The sequence below is a fragment of the Cupressus sempervirens genome, chromosome 6 (genome assembly GCF_028749045.1).
Source record: "Cupressus sempervirens isolate cs-2001-9-10 chromosome 6, ASM2874904v1, whole genome shotgun sequence".
NCBI lineage: Eukaryota > Viridiplantae > Streptophyta > Pinopsida > Cupressales > Cupressaceae > Cupressus > Cupressus sempervirens.
In genome coordinates this window covers 323,903,151-323,917,661 of record NC_143123.1, presented here as the reverse complement: position 1 = coordinate 323,917,661, position 14,511 = coordinate 323,903,151, and the positions used below count along the sequence as shown (strand labels likewise).

The following is a 14,511-nucleotide window of genomic DNA, read 5'->3' as shown; positions in this document are numbered from 1 at the left end:
ATCAAATCACATCCTCCAGTGATAAGGAGAAGATTGTGGATGCCAACACTGGTTGGGAGTATCCACCATAGGGAGATGACAAGAAATCCATTGATATCCTAAGCTTGTCTTGTAACTAGTGAAGGGTTTGATAGGATACAACTTCTAGTCTTTCCACCAAGGTCAAACAAAATGGATTCACACTTGGTGAATTAAATGATTCGAAATGACAGAGTAGAAGATCAAAAGTCTATCGATTTGGATGAGCAAGATAGAAATGGACCCGCATATCCTCCCAAGATCTGAGACTTGTAGAGAACCTAGAAAAGAGGTCCTTAGGAGTCTTGATGTTGCATTTGAAAAAATGCAGAGCACTATTATTAAGTGTTTGAAGAAATGTTATAGAAATGATATTTATTTTTACTTTGAGATTAAATAAAGTGTTAAAGTAATTAATTTAGAGGTTGAAATGAATAATAATAAACTATTCTTTGTCCCATTTTAGCCTTATTATTTTATAATTGAGAAATTTGGTCATTTCCAATCTAAGTTGATAGGCCACTATGGCTTCATTGAGGTGGTTTTTCTAGCTACCTAAGGGGAGATCCAATTTTGAAAGTAAAATCCCATTTTCATCCCTAACCTCTCCCCTCCACCTAGCTAAACTAGGGTTTCCCTTAGTGTCCCAATCAAAGTTTACTTTAACTGATCTTGGAGGAGGAAGAGTTTAGAACATTTTGTCTTTCAAATTTTTAATTAATTTAAAAGCATAATAAATATCTAGGTTAATCTTCCAAGATCCTACCACCTACTACTCATAATCTAAGTGGGTCATTCCATCCCTAATTGTTGCCAAATCCTTAACATTATTAAAATCCTCCATAATAGGTCTAAAGATTTTTTCAAAACAACAAATTCAGAGGAAGAAACATCACTCTAAAAACTCTATTTTTACATTCTTTCTAAATTCTTGATGCCAAATGAAGAAATATTAAGGACCAAATCATCTTCAGAGCTTGATTATTGTGTGGAGCCTTAAATTGAAAAAAATAAATTTAGAATGGAAGAAGGAAAGACCCAATCCAAATTGCATAGCCACAAAACCCAATTATAAACCTCTTTGGAAAAAATCAATGAAAAAAAATATGTGACAAGGTCTCAACATAAATAAGGAAAATATGACATTTATTGGGGAAACACAATCCTCTTTTTCAAAGATCATGAAGATTTAGTAGAATATTTTGAAGCAAAATCCATGTAAAAATATAAATTTAGGAATAAGATTCTTCACCTAAGAATAAGCCCAAAGAGGAGAAGGATAAAGAGGCAGAGTTAGCAAAAGGACTAACAGAGCCACTAAGAAGATGTTTTCTAAGCAATTTTATCAAACATTCTAACAGTCTAAAGTATTATAAAAAATCAATTTTTACAAACATCCACAAATTTATTAAGGTTGTGATTATTGTACAAGGGCTAATGGCCTAACCAAAGATCCTCCAATAATTCTATTTTCCTTTTCAAGACAAGTTTCTAATAAACACTTTTAGTAAACACCTCCCTTTCCTTTACCATATTATTCAACAACATTGATCTGAAAAGGGAAGTCTTAGATTTATGAGAATCCCTTCATTGAGTTGACATTATGTATTTATTTACTCTTCTAGATAGAGTTCCATTCCTCCTCCCACATTAAAATTCTCCAAATCTATTTATTTGGAAGATCCTTATTAAAGGTTTATTATATTTCTTAGACTGGAACCTCCCATTTTCTTGGGTTTACAAACTAATTCCTAATCAATAAGAGGAATTATATTTTTTTCTCCTCAACAACTACCACATTAAATATTCTTGAAGTTTCTCAATAGACTTAGCATATTTAGAAGGAATTTTGAATAGACTAAGAACATAAATTGATAGGTTCTAATTGGAAGACATCAAAAACTAAACTTTCCTTTTTTTATCTTAGAAAAGCCCAGCAAAATTTATGTTAATCCTATCAACTAAGGATAACCAACAATAATTTGGAGATTTATTGGAAAGAGGGGGGTCCCAAGTAAATTGAAGGAAGGGATCTAAGAATAAAACTCAAAATATTTGCAATTCTCCTTTGCCCAGTCTAGAGAACTTTTGGCCCAATGAGCTTTCTACCTTGACAATTCCTCATAAAACACAAAGACCCACTGCAGATTTCTTGCTTCTCCAACTCCAGATCTCCCCAAAATAACCACATTAGATCAAAAATTTCTTGTGGGAACAAACTAGATTTGCAAAAAAAGGCTTTTGACCTTTAAGATGTCTAGATATTACCATTTTTGTAAAACCTCCTAAAAGTTTCAACCATGATAGTAAAAATAATAGGGGACAAAGGATCACCCTATCCAAGACCCTTAAAACCTTAAAATAATGAGAAGGAGAATGGTTAACAATAACAATAGATTTCATAATAAATGAAAATTGTATGATTCTTTATTAGTCATCAATAGCTTGGTCCCACTATCTAACCATTGCCTACCATCTACATGTGACTATCTCACAAATGCTACACTAGCCATCCACCACAAAAAAATTGTGACAAAATCCCTTTTTTTTTTTTCTATGTCTTTTCTACAATACATATGTTTGTCAAAATTTCTACTTAATAGAAAAATCCAAGATCTGTTATACACCTTAAACTTCTATGCAAAATATTAATACTTATAGGAATTTTATTTTTTAGTTTAATGATCTTCTAGGAAGTCTTGTTATCTTTCTCCATTGCCAAAGAAATGAATTCTAGATTGTTTTAGATGAGACCTACTCTTGATGCATTTATATAGTTTAGTATTTGTTTGGACAGTGTATGTTTAACTAGGATTCAACAAACTAGGGTGCACAATTTATAGCGAACATAACTCTAAATAAAGTAAAATCTGATTCAAATATACCTTAAGAGATCAATTCTATGATATTTTGTGTAAGAAATGCAGTGCCTAGATTTTATAAAATCCCTTGACAACAACAAATTTCCTTACGACCCAAGATAATGTGAATAACAAAGTTAAATAATTACAAGCATAAACTTCCACAATCCATGAAATTTCATAAGATGTAACTTTTGGATATGACTATGTGAGGTTTTTCCATCTTATCCAGTCAAAACCCAAATGTGTCTTGTGTTGAGTTACATAATTTTGACTATTTCATATAGTGCTCTAGACATTTATTTGTTGATAAATAATCAATAAAAAAAGATGGTAGGGCACATTTGTATAAGGAGAAAAATCATAGTTAGTAATTTAGAAAATAACTTTAAAAAAAGACAATGAGGCACAGTCATATAAGGAGAAACTTCATACATTTTAATTTTGTAACTAACTTTCCAAATAATAGTTAAGCCGAGAGGCTTTCTACAATGGCAACAATCTTTAATGTAAACATTTTTCATTTTGAAAAAAAATTGACATTCATTTACATGTCAGAAAAATAAAATAGAAATAAACTAAATATTATTATAATTAAAATCATGAAAATTACAGAGTGGAAATGGAAGATATGCGATTATGAAAATTATGGGATTATGAAAATAGGCGCCTTGAGAAGGATATCTCTCAGCTTATTATATATATATATATATATAAGCTAGTTAGTCCACACACACACACACAAATATTTATTTATATGTATTTATATGTATATCTATATATGTGTGTATATATGTATATGTGTGTAATATGTATATATATATGTATATATACACACATAGATGTATACATATATATAAACATACATATATACATATATACAAGCATACACACACACACACACACACATGTGCACACATACACACACATAAAGTCACCATGTTGACTTTAATATTTTTGAACACTTAAATATAATTAAGTTTGAAATTATTTTTAGATTAATAACTTATTATAGTGATACTTTACATGTAAGATAGTAAATAGCACCACAAAGTGTCCTATTATGATAAGAGGGGTAGAAAGTATTGTACGTGATATTTATTTGACAAGGAATAGCTAAGACATTGATTGATACAATACAAATTGATGTCATGGGGCTTTACACAAGTTTTCTTGATCAATAAATAGTTGTAACTACATACGTATAAATTATACATTCTATAAATAATTTAAGCATAATGCTAAATTACATGGGATTTTTGAGTTTCAAACATAGAGTTGATTATTAAAGGATTCATTAGCCATATTAAAGGATATTGTGCACAAATTTGGCAACTAGTTACCTTTAACTAACAAGGAGTCAACTTAAGTGATTCAACTATTACTAGTACTAAACCAACACTAAAATATTACATAAAAAGCATTATTGTCAATCATTAGCACTTTAGACCTACAAGTATAGAAAATTTGATTAACATGACCATTACCTACAAATGAAAAATATTTTGTAGATTTGATATTTGTTATTTATCTCTAAGCAAAATGAAAATGACTTGAGTTACTTGGTTATTTTTACTAACAGTCAATGTTAAAACATGTAGTAAAAAATAGTTTATGAAGGATATTAACAAATGTTTATTTTTTTGTAGATTGTAGGGATAGCAATGTTGAGTTTTTAGAGATGTGACATGTAAAGAAGGACGTTGTCCAATAAAACTAATAGCTAGTTGAAATCATATTATATGTAGCGACACCTAAGTGAAATATGATGATAGATTGTAAGTTATTTTGTGTTTGTAAGCACTTTATTCGATCAAAGATTTCCAAAGCTTCAAACAAATCATCTTAGCAAGCCTATGGAATATAAACAATGTCCAAACATTAAGATGTTCATTTTATGATATACAAAATAAAATACTTAACAAACTATATAAATTGATCTTTTATAAGATAACATAGATCCCAAAAAAATTATCCTAATAAAGTTATGTTACATCCTCTAATTTCTTCTTTCAATTCTACCTCCCAAGTCTAATCATTTGTTACAATACATCAACCAATCAATCATAAATAAAAATACCTACTACTCATTAAAATAGCTATCTGATATTTAATCAATAAATTAGTCATATAAAATAGATATTCATGTCATAGAAATGAGAAGACCTCAACTACTTCCGTGTGAATTGGTAGATCTATATGCACGTTTTGAAAAGGCCAAATCCATGATGTGCTTAGGATTCGATTAAAAATCTACGAGTTTAAAGGGATAAGACATGGGCTTGACTAACAGACCACCCGTAGAAGGGTATGTGCAATAAAGAGAGAGGATAAAATCTTAAAAACCCAAGATTGTTATGAGTGCATATGAACAGAGAGCTATATTCAAAAGCCTAATAATGGGAGCAGAGAAAGGAGAAGAGGGATGGGATTACTTCAGTCAAAGGCATCTTAAGATACCGAACTTTTGATGAGGAGAGAAGGCGGAGTTGGAAGTCTATCACATCACCAAAAAGTCGAGAAAAACGACGTGAGGACGGCAGTGGGCTTGTTTGTTTAGAGAGGTTAGCGTAAGGTGATGTAGGCGTGATGAATGGCTTAGTCGACTGAAAAGGCCAACAATGCATTTATTATTCTGCCCTGCCCTGCCCTTTGAAAGGGAACGCAACTCCACTCTCTTCCACACCCTGTCCACCTCACCCCACAGTAATTCAATAACAATAATTTAGGGCTTAAATTCTAAGGACGATAACATCCATTAGATTACACAAGTCATGCCTCCCTCCTCCCCACCTGCTCCCCCCTTTCCTTTGCATTAGGTGAAACCCCCCCGCCCACAAATTTCAACTGGTATTAGGTACCCAATTCAACCACAACCACGCCATTGAAATCCATTCTTCATCAAAACACACATCTCCACTTCTATCAGAAATACAGCATAACAGGAATTAGTGAACCATTAGGCATGAAAACACAAACAACCCATTAGGCATCCGGCCATTAAAATATCTCTTTGAAATCATGAATGAATAGGCATCCACCTATCAGAAGAGAAAGAATCAATTGCCCATGGCAGCGGCGGCGTTGGAGAATCTCCATGCCTCACACAGATCCCGAGATGGTGTTGCCATGGTGATATCTAAAGTACATATTGGTGGTGGAGAGGGATCTCATCAGAAATATAGTGCTGCCCCAACAATACCCATCTGAATCTTGCCCGCTTGCATGCCTTTTCTTTTTCCCTTCCTACCACTAGTGCAAGTGTGCTCTCTACTGCCCATTGCCTTCTATCGGTGGCAGGGCGGCAGACATCTGAATCTGGGTACCATCTATTTCCATCTCTCTGGGTTTGTATGAATATGATGAAAGCCAGGGGAGAAAATAATGGAAAGAAAAGTGAATGGATTGATTGAGAATATGTTTTAGGGTGTGGAGGAAGTTGGTTGTTTCTGAGAAGAGCTACAGCCACAGCCTCAGTCAACTTGGTTGCGAAGGCGATATTGACGTGTCTCAATTTGAAGACACAGTTAGAGGAATTTCTAACTCTGTGCTCGGATTGAGCCGCGTCAATATCCCCTTCCTCTTCCTCCTCCTCTTCCTCTTCCTCCTCCCACTAGAGGAGTCTGAAGTTTATTCATCAGGTAAGAAAATATAATTATTACTTTGCTACTACAATTACTATTGTTTGTAGGTAGACACCGTTTTCACTGGCTGACCTTTTGGTTTCTGTGTGGTATCAGTATTTGCCTGCTCGGTGGAGTTGTTCGATGCAGACATCCGGTTCAGTTTCAGCGCCTGCTGCTCTCCCTCATAATTGCGGGTGTACATTCTCTTCTCTCTTCATTTAAGTCTTCTTTTTCACAACTGGCACTAATTAATTGTATCCCGTAATGTCTTTGGAAGCATTCAAGGTACGTCGTCTTATTTGCAGACTCTCTGCCTTTTCTTAGTCCATGGCCACCCATTCTTTCTCGTTATAAGACAAAACTACAAAAAATATACATTTGTCCCATCCTCAACTATTTTATCCCGGTTCATGAAAAACAAACCTATTAAAACGGAAAATATGAAGCATGAACAGAGGCATGTAAAGATCTATAACTGAATGTGCGCAAGCAATCACTTTTTTTTTGCCATATTTTCCTCCTTTTCAGCACTTTCTTCTATTTTCATTTCAACAAACCGATATTCATCTTCTCACATTAAATTGATTCTGCTGTGGAAAAAGCAGACTGGCCCTTCGCATGCCTCCTTTTCCAACTGCACCATCCTCTTTTTTCATGTGGATTTCTCTTAAATAAGAAACATTAAGTCCATAGAGACGAATAAAATAGAAGGAACAGATCAAGTAGTCTAAAACATGAATATGAGATCAAGTTTTAATCGATCAGAAGTCATAACATGATACATTTTTTTTTGTTTCTTTTGCTAGGAATGTTACATAAAAACAACTGCCCTCCGTTACAGAATAATAAAACCACCATTTATTGTAGAGCTGGTAATGTTTTCGTCATTCCCCCTTTCCGTAAGCTCTAATATTTGAAAATCTAATCTAATCAGGGAAATGACACGACTTGATAAAACTTATGCTTTCGTTTTAATGGTAGAATAAAGGTCCACAAAACCCACGCTTCATTGATTGCAGCAGTTTTTTCTCTTTTCTTTAACTACTTTTCTCTTTCGTCCCGGTTATGATACAGAAAAGTGATGAGAATCATGCAATATTAGACAACATTAGTTGTGCATGAAGGTTTTCCGATGCAACCAATGCTACTGACAAATTCCTGTCTAGAGGATCGAATCGATAAAAATCGAAGGGACTGGTACGTTTACAATGTTGACATAACCATCATGTTAGGTTATTTCTACTGAGTGATTCTAGAATAAACCACAAAACAAAACGGGATCAGTTATAATACATCTCATACATGACTACACACAGTTCGTTTATACAAAGCTCTTTGAATATGAAAAGCTGGGAGAAAACAAACAGTCATATGACAGTTAGACTTCACAACAACGCAACACTTGTCTTCTAAAATGAATATAAACTTGTAATGTAATGCTGCATTTTAGAATGGTTTCTGTCTAGATAAAGATGTAACAGAAGACAGATGGCAGGTGAATTTGCTGAAGAAAGGGATGAAGCAAAAAACTGAATGCCTCAATATATGATTACATGAGCCTGGCAAGATGGCAGCAAATGCAGATATGGCAGTAGGGATTGTAGTTATAACCCAGTCAGGGTTTTCACATGCGCCAAAATAGATAGCAAGAGCAAAGAGCATATAAGAGGATAGAGGATACCCTTGGAGGGGACCTTGCGCCTTCTCTTTAAAGGACGAGATAGATTTCTTTAATGTCTCATGGAAACCTTTAACACGATGGCTGCAAGACTCCTACTTTTGAAAGATGTACCAAGTTCGCAATTTGGAATGATGCTCTAAAAATGGATAAACGATTACATGGACACAATGATCTTGGTAGTGAAGTTGAAAGAAGAAAAAATTAGCTAGAAAAAGAAGACAAAATACACAATACAGATTCTTATAATTTAAAATAATAGACAATGGATTATGCAAAAGAAAAAATACTAGGGTGAAAAAGAATACAAATAAACAGTAGTATATATACATATAGTTTTAAATATTATAAAATGGATAACATATAAGAACTGCATCTTGTTATTTTGTTTCTTATGTTTTTAAAAAAATTCTTAAAAGGAGTTGGATGGGTAGAAAGCATATGCAGCTATAGAAAAAGATAATCTATCTTATGTCTAACAAGAAGAAGTCATATTGTTGAGAGATTTGAATGTGAGGATAACAAATGAATAATTTAGAATATTAAATATAGTAACAAGGCTAACAATTTTATTTGACTTGCTATAAGAGTAAAATCATCAAATTGTTAGGATGTTAGTAATGATAAGAATGCTTATTATTATGGTAATAAATTACTTGTTTTATGTAGTACTTTTGATTTGATTATTTATAATGGTATGATTAGGTGGAAGAAATCTAGATATTATACATAATATTTATAACATAAAGTTATGTGTAATATTGTCTAGACAAGAAAAATGGAAGATGCTAAAATGACGACCCATTTCACCAGTCACTAATAAGAAAGAGAAAAATAACCTAATAAAATTGTGACATTTCCAAGAAATAATATTTAAGTAATTTTAACAAACTGAGAAAATGGAGACATCTCCAAGAAACAGTGTGTTGGTTCCCAAATCAAAAGATTAGAAAATTCTAAGAGTTTGTTGAAGTCTATGATCAAATCTCCTATAGGATTTAGCAAACTAACATGAATGATAGATTATTATCCTCTTACCTTCCACTTTAGGGTCTGTAGAGCCAACACGGGTGAGCCTAAATACCTTAATCTTATATATTGGTTGAAGTCCTTTTTATAGAAAATAGAGTTTATTCTTCAGATGATATTTTCGGATAGCGAAATTTCTTAACAAAAATTAAATTATAAGATTTATGAATTGCTTGAAAGCTTCTAATACTTGAATTTATTACAATTGTATTTATAATTTCTTAGATGTATTGTACATATTATGAATGGTTTGCAAATGCAAATGCTAACCAAACTTCATAATTTTATATTAGAGTAGTGCCCTCCTTCTCTTAGATAGTAAAATTATATATTCCTTTTGATTTTATGTATAACTATTAGACTAAAATTTTTCAACATTCCTCTTCAGGATTTGTGACATGGCTTAATCGCCTCTTGTGTTCTTTAAGTCTAGTGTTTGTGTTGGGCATTTACAGGTCAAACTTTTGATGCAATGACAACCCTATCTTACAACTAGTGGTATCAAAGATTAGTCATAGGTTCAAATTTCTCTTCAAGATTTATGACATAGCTTAATTGCCTCCAATGCTCTATAAGTCTAGTGGTTTTAACAGACATTGATAGGTCCATCTTTTGGTGCAACGCCAACCCTATCTTGTAATAATAACCTTATGAGACAATTTTAATGTTCATTTCTTAATGAATTTGTCAGCTAAGAGGACTCTATATTTTCAATTTATTTTAATATGTTACAATAAATCTTTTTGAATTTTACTTCTACTGGAAAAAGACCGATAAGACAAAAATTAACATGACAACCAATACCAATTTTGATGATCAAATTGTAATATGATTACAAAAAATATCCCATAAGATGGCACAATGAGTTTCTATTTTCTAAAAAATAGAAACCACAAGAAACTAATTAAATAAAGATAATAATTTCACACCTTAGAGAAAGGAAGTTTTGATTTGTATTAAGCTTCAAAATTTGATTGTGTGCATTTGTACATATGATTTGAAGAAATATCAATTGTGTATTCTGTATTGTAAAAATAATGGTAGCATAATTCTTATTTTTTTAATCTCCATCATGCTTTCCCTTTAAGAAACACAAGGGGGCACTTTAGTTCGTTACATTTACATAACATCACAACTTTTGGTTTGTGAATATTTATAATTCAAAAATCCCTAGAAACATTACATAATTAATGATTTTGATAATGTTCCTTTTGATTTTCCACTTTATAAAGTCTTTGTCCACTTCATCTCTCTAATCCTTCAATGATCCTTGCCATATATTTTTTGATAGATATATCCAAAGAAGGTTGAAATACCTAGAAAATGAAAAACCTGCAATGTTATAAATGAGAATCTTGAGAAATAATTACTTCTAGAAAAATCGTTACATGGTTTGATATATTCCCCATAAAAGAGGGTCTCTAATCATTTTCTTCAACCCTGAAATGCACCACTTGACATATGCATCAATGTTAGTTTTGGGAAGTTGGAAATGGAATTACATGCTTGATTATAAATGGTTCTCATGACTGAGTGAACAATTGTTCTCCTTCGCATGAAATCTAGAACTCCAAAATTTTCAAAACATTACAGTTCCAACATTGGCTCTTTTTGGGGATGTATGCTTCCTATGGGCATAACAAGATTCTAATTATCATTGGAGAAGTAGACCATGTAATATTTGTTCAATTAGATTATTTTTCATGTGGAAAATTCATTGGGTGTCCCTTGGCCCCCCAAAGGAATATCAATTCTTTCCTTTGTCATATACCTTATTTTGGACATGTAACAACACAACCCTTCTAAAAACATCATCACCATTTGCTTCATTATTTATATCATTTAATGTTATTTTTTCATCACCTTAGTGTAATATCTCTCAAGGATATAGCCCATTGATTTAATTTAATTTGAAAAGAAGCTATTATATTTATAACATCCCTTACATTTTTCTCACGGACTTTCAATTTTGCATTTATTTCTCCAATGTACTTTGTAAGTTTGTACCCTTTTATAAACCAGGTAATATTTCATTATACTTCTTAGCTTTTGAAAATTCTTTGAAATCAACTTTGTTTTCATATGTAAATTTCACATGAAAATGATTTTCATGACCATTATCAATATTTCCAATGTCACAAATTAGATTACTTTTTTCAACTTCTAACTCATCTTTTGTTTGTATACAATTTCTGAGAGAAAATTTCTTATAAAATATTTATCAAAATTATTTTTCTTTATTTTTGAAATTACATGTTTATAATAAGTTTCACCATATTATATTTTCTTTAGTGTAGTTATTTCTTGACATTTTGTAAATATAACACCATTCTTAGTTAATAATGTATGGAAATAATTTTTTGAAACAATGATATAATATTCACATAAAGGTTTATGCAAAGTAGTACTTTTTCCCATTTTTATTAACTAATTTAGAATATTTTATATTTCCTCTATTTCACACATTGTATGTGATTTTGATTGAATATTACACAAATCATCTTCACATTTTGATTCCACATCTACATCTACAAAATAGGTCACATATTCTTTAAATATAGAAAAATGTACTTGTACGTACCTCCAATAATTTTTTTGGCTCACGTAGGATTACATCATACAAGAGATTGAGAAGAAGTTTAAAATCACTTGTATCTGTTTATTAGGGTGCATATTTTCAATAGATGTATCATTATCTTGAGAACTGCACAAGCCTTTTCAACTTCATCCATAATACAAGTGTAAGTGTCATCAAAATTAATTTTATTTTCTTGATTTTCCTCAAACACTTCATTTGATCTATTTGTTTTCTATTTTGCATCCTTGTGAGTGAAAAAGATTGTGTCATTTTTATGTATATATTTCTTTTATTACCTATCCAACAAATCTAAAATTGTTATATACTAAGAAAATCCTCTTCTACATTTAGTTAATCATGCACATATTTATGTGTATAGGAGTAAATGACACATGAATCAATGACCAATTTTCTTTCTTCCTTGTTTTAATTTTTGACAAAGTCATGAAATTCCAATCCCTGTACTGCATCAAGAAATACATGCTTTAATATTTGGAATATGTATCCATAGTCATAGCCATCATTCTTGTGCCCAAAAAAATGTTGAAATATATTCAATAGTTTGTGCACTATTTCATCAAAACTATGCACATTTTTTACATTGAGAAGGGAAGTGAAAATTCCTTAGACAAATTTTGGGTAATTTTGTCCTAATCTATCTTAGGTTCATTTCTTTCAAACACACCATGAAACTCCTAGAATTCTCTCCATTGGTTTGATTGTGATTGTTTCTTATACAAACATTTAGTCTAGTACATTTTGGGTCCCTAAATTTTATTTCTTTATTCAATAGAGTCACCACCTCTCAATGATGAGTATATTTTACTAGTCTTTTGGGTTGTCACTTCATGCAAATTTTACTTCTTATTTTATCAAAGCTTCTAGAAAATATTTAATAAATAAGTAGAGTCACCAATCTATTGGTGTGTAAATCAACAAATTGGGAAATTCTTAGAGTTTATCAAACTCTATGATCAAATCTTCCACGTGATTTGGCTAATTGATAGGAATGATTGATTATGATCATCTTCCCCCATGCTTTAGGATATGTAGAACCAAGGTAGGTGAGTGTATACCTTAACCTTACTTAATGGTTGAAGGCTATTTATAAAATATGGTGTTGATTCTTTATCGGATGTCTCAAGATGAAGAAAAATTCTTAATACAAATTAGATCATATATATATATATATATATATATATATATATATATATATATATATATATATATATATATATATATATATATATATATATATATATATATATATATATATATAATGAATTCTTTGTGAATGAAAATGATAACAAAAACTTCAAAATTTAATATCAATATTTTGCCTTCCTTTTCTCAAATAAAAAGTATATTTTCTTTTTTATTCTATTTATAACCTTATATTACAATTAGTCTTATAGAATTCAACTTTTTCTTGGAAAAGACCAATAATACAAAATTAACATGATAACCAATATCAATTGCTCGTAATCAAACTATAACATGATTAAAATAACATCCACAAGATGACACAACTAGTCTCTATTTTCAGAAAAATAGAAACAATAGGGGAACTAACCAAATAGAGATAAACCTTTGAGAAACGTTCTAATTTGTATTATGAGTGACATATAATTTGAAGAAAACATCAAATCTGCATTTTGTATTATAAAAAGAATGATACCTAATAATTCCTTTTTTCTACCTTGGTCCTTATTTCCATTTGATAAAGACAAGGGTGTGCTTTAGACTATTACATTTACATAATGTCACAAATTTTGTTTGTAAAAAAATACAATTCAAAAATCCCCAAACATTACATAATTAACAATTTATGGTAATGTAGCTTCTTATTTTATACTTTATAAAGCCTTTGTATGATTCATCTAACCAATTCTTCAATGCTCAGGTTGCCACAAATTATTTTATAGATAGATCAAAAGCAAGTAGAAATATGATAGAAACTAAAAAATGCAAAATGTTCTAACATGAGAATCTAGAGAAATAATTAGTTTTGAAAAACTATTCATGGGGTTTTAAATACTCCTCATCAAAGAGGGCATCTAATAGTTTTCTTCAACCCTTTAATCCACCACTTGACTTTTGCATCATAGCCCATTTTTGGAAGTTGGAAATGGAAGCACATTCTCATCATAGGTACATGATTGAGTGGATAAATTTTCTTCTTCGCATGGAACATGGAACCCTTTTCTTTGAAAATATTAGGGTTCTAACATAATGAAGCAAACAATATTGAAGGAAAAAGTCTATCAAAGGGTCATAAACTTCATGAATTAACCAATCTAAATCTAGAGGTGTTTAATAGTTGTAAAAGAGAAAATAATAATGTGAAAAAAGTTTCTTTTTTGGAAAATTTGATTCAATGAGGATTACTAAGTTGCAAGGATAATTTGTAAAGAGCTAGGCAAATAAAAAGAAAACATAAATATGTACAAGTAGACTATAAAACTAAAAAAATAAAGAATCCATAAAGCCAAAGCAAACTAAGCTAAAGTATCTAGGGAAGAATAATAAAAATTATTTTGGAGAGAAATTTAACCAAGAAAAATAATTAGAAAATAAAATCATCACCATTCAATATATTGAATCTACAATTTTGTGTTAGTGAGAGTTTAAAGTTGAGGTCCTTCCTATGGTCAATAAGGTAAAATAAAATTATTTGCTTCACAAAATACTAATGAAGGTATAGGTGTAAGAAATTTTAGT

At 30.9% G+C, this 14,511-nt stretch overlaps 1 long non-coding RNA gene across 1 annotated transcript; it reads left to right on the top strand.

The window, feature by feature from the left end:
* Positions 1 to 6,382: 6,382 nt before the first annotated feature.
* LOC149552481 (uncharacterized) lies at positions 6,383 to 6,828 on the top strand. Its single transcript, XR_016352940.1, has 2 exons — positions 6,383 to 6,520; positions 6,620 to 6,828. It is a non-coding gene; the product is annotated as an uncharacterized LOC149552481 (long non-coding RNA).
* The last annotated feature ends 7,683 nt before the right edge of the window (positions 6,829 to 14,511 follow it).